This window comes from Urocitellus parryii, chromosome 1, assembly GCF_045843805.1.
Source record: "Urocitellus parryii isolate mUroPar1 chromosome 1, mUroPar1.hap1, whole genome shotgun sequence".
NCBI lineage: Eukaryota > Metazoa > Chordata > Mammalia > Rodentia > Sciuridae > Urocitellus > Urocitellus parryii.
In genome coordinates this window covers 216,940,121-216,944,121 of record NC_135531.1, presented here as the reverse complement: position 1 = coordinate 216,944,121, position 4,001 = coordinate 216,940,121, and positions in this window count along the sequence as shown.

Below are 4,001 nucleotides of genomic sequence, written 5' to 3'. Positions count from 1 at the left end.
AGTTTAAATTTTTCAATTTATGAAAATATATTAATCACTTTGCATCTTATAAAAAGATAACTGTCCTTAAATTGTGAATTATTTTAAACTTTGGAATTCTTATAAATTCAAATGTCTTGCAAGGAGTTTTAGAAATAATACTAAAGTTATATTGATTATTAAACATTATAAATAAAGGTTTAAAATTTTTATACCATCTCTTCCCTCCCACCTTCTGGTTCGGTACTATAAGAAAATTTCCTTGGAAGATTACCAATGCAGTTTAGGTGTTTTGTACATAAATTTTCTAACCCAAGGAAACTAAAAGAACATTAAGTATTGTATGTGAATATAATTGTCTTAACTCCTTTGAAACAATACAATAACAGTCAAAGTAACTAATAGGAATTAGATAAACTCATGTTTCAGACCCTGTGTTTGACTAGAATGGGATTTAAATAATACTTGGCACAGGGCATTAAAATGCTGTGTATTCTAAGATATATAGTTTGACATACAAAAGAAAATATACAAATTTTACATTTCAGGGAGGAGACTGGTTATTGGTATTTTAATAGATGTTCAACTAACAAAAAGGAGAGAATATATATATATATATATATATATATATATATATATATATTTTTTTTTTTGGTACTGGGGATTGAACTCATGGGGCACTCGACCACTGAGCCACATCCCCATCCTATTTTGTATTTTATTTAGAGACGGGGTCTCACTGAGTTGCTTAGTGTCTTGCTTTTGCTGAGGCTGGTTTGAACTCATGATCTTCCTGCCTCAGCCTTCGAAGCAGCTGGGATTACAAGCATCCCTCACCATGCCCAGCAGGAGAAAATATTTTAATTATAGAAGGGACAATTGGTTTCAACTAAAGAAAACAATTTAAGAACATGAAAGTAGACAATCAGATCTAAGATTTTGTGGTATCTTTTTAGTAATTCTTTAATAAAAGAATGACCAGTATATTTGGTATAGTGGCTTTTTGGGGGGATGGGAGGCACACATTAATTTTGCTGATTGTTGAAGGAATACAGTTTGCTAATTGTTGGGAAATTTGGAAAAGCATAAGAAAGAAATTACCACCCACTCATAATTCAGTTCAACTAACCATTTTATATTTAGCAGATATTCTACTCATTTTAATGCATATATGTTTTACAGAATTGTGATTATTTATATATAATTTTCCTATGGTACTGTGTTTGTCTATTTTGTGCTGCTATAACAAAATACTTAAAATTGGATAATTTATAGCAAACAGAAATTCATTGACTCATTATTCTGGAGTTAGGTAATTCAGGTCCAGGTAGTGGAATCTGGAAAGCATCTTCTTGCTGTGTTATTCCAGGGCAGAAAGCAAGAGAACAGTATGGGGAGGGATGAGCATGCAAGAGGAGGTCTAACTGATCCTTTTATAAGGAAGTCACTTCTATGATATATGCATTAATTCATGAGAGCAGAGCTTTTGCTTTTGTCACCAAATTATCTCTACAAGGTCCCTCTGCCCCAGCACTGCCCTTATTGGTGAGGAAGTTTTTAAAACATGAAATTTGAGGGGCACCTACAAACCATAAAAACTCTAAATATTTCATTTATTTTATATTATTTATCAAATTAGATTATTAAAAATTCCAATCCTCCTCTTAAGAGTTATGTAAGATTTCATTCTAACTTTTCTCCTACACTGCTTAATTTAGGTTGATTTTAATATAAATCACCTTTAAATGTCACTTCTATTACTAATAGTGATGTATGTATATATATTTTTCTTTTTTTAAATTTCAGTATATGATAGATTTTACAAAGGGGATTAGTGGGTCAAATGTTTCAACATTTTAAAAATGCAGCTCATGTTTCAATTTTTTTCTTATAAATTTGTAAGTATTTATATTCTCTAATATGACATATTAGAACACCTAAAATTATTTGTGAATTCTTGTTCAAATCCTTTCTTCACACACCTATTTGTTTATGTTGTTTTCATATGATTTTTACTACACATTAAGTCTTTATTTAGTGTATCAACCTACATTGTTGTTAAATATTTCTCCAACTTGTTTGCTTTTTACGTTATTTTTATGAATAGATTATTCATGTCTATGTTGTAAAACCTGTTCTACTTGATTTCTTCACTTCCTTAGAAACTTAGTATGCTCATCTCAGGGCATGCAGAATCAGAGATGAACCCCGTTTTTGAGCAGTTGAAGTTGCTATGGGACAGCATACTCAGAATACCTACAGAGAGACTAGTAAACAGGCTTTACTGTTGCTTTATTCCTTAGTAAATTTTCAGAGATGGGGTGGGGGAAGGTATTCTGACCTTCTAATGTTGATCTTTGAAATAGCTGGGTCGAGGTAACATTTTATCATAATTCTCCATTTTTCAGTACAGTAAAACTAAAGTTTTCTCCAGTCCCCAACACAACCAAACAATGTAATCCACACTAGTTCTTAACAAAGAGGCTTTGCGTGTGAGCTTTGCTAACAACATTCCCTCCTTCCTCTATGCAGTCCTAGAAAAGGAACAGCCAGATTTGAGACAGGCTTTTTAATGAAAAGTGATTTTTAGACTATTTACTTCATCTGGTTTTTATAACTTCTCCTAATAGAAGCTCTTTCACAGATTTTACTTCTAGAAAACTTTATTCTATCTCATCGACCTTATGTTTGCTCTAGTATTACTACCAAATTGTTTTAATTATGCAATTTTGTGGTCAGGTTCAAAATCTTATATAGCAAATACATTACCATTAGTTTTTTTTCACCATTTTCCCAATGATTAATGTGTATTTAATCTTTCTAATCCAATTTGTCACATTCTAAAACTGTCCCTTTGGGATTTTTATTGGATTTTCATTAAATAAGTGAATTAATTTGAGAAGAAAATTAAAATATTATCTTTTAATAGAAATTAACTCACCAAATTCAAAATTTCTAAGTTTTCTGAAATATAATATATAGTGGATTGAAATATGTCTTGTAGTGGAAAAGCAGTGGGTTAGGCATGAGGAAATCTGGCTCATAGGCCTGGCTCTCGATTTTCTACTTTGGGGTACTTGGGAAAATTAATTCACTGCTCTAAGGCTCAGTTTCCTTATTTGAATAATGAAGAGGTTGTACTAGATAAGGCATTAGAATGGGCAATGAGTTCCATTCCAAATTGTGAATTCAATGAACATCTGTTATTAAAAATAATTTTTGTATGCCCACAGGCTACTTAACAATAGTGTCTTAGATTAACAACCACTCTTTCTCCCATTTTAGCATTCCTTTTCTAGGTAAAAATATATTCCACAGAAATGAGTGGAATGTATTATGTATTTTTAAAATTATGATTCCATATAAATAGATTACACAATTACATGTGGAATGGTACTATGCCCCACACATATAAAAGCAGAATCCTAGATTTGATTAATTCAGTTTTTAGGAAAATGAGCCCACTCTTCCTATGATATCTTATATAGAACTCCAATATACAGAAATTAACCCAATAGGAAGGAAGTCATAAGTAACCAAATAATGAAAATAAAGTTATACAAAATATATAACTAGTAATATACCATAAAGTGGATTATTTGAAAATATGGATTTAATGTAAATAATTGGTTAAAATAAAATCCAATATTTGAAATATTCACAACTGTATAGATATCAACCTAAAAATAATTTAAAATAATCATTTAAAAACACTTAATATCACTTGGGCAAGATGTGTAAACTTCTTGTGAGAACCTTCCTCCCGTATTCTCAGTGTCTTAATACAATAAAAGTAGGTTTTCATGTCACTATTCAATGTGGATTGGCAGAGCGGCGGCATGGATCTGCTTCATGCTATCATGGAGAGAATCCGGTTTTTTTTTTTTTTTTTTTAAGGAAGAGATGGATAATTTATTTTACATCATCCAAGCTACAGGCAAGGCAGGTACAAGGAAAAAGATTACAGAGCTGGCCCCAAATCTTTCTTTTCTCATTTCTTACAAAATTGAGGGCCAACCTAT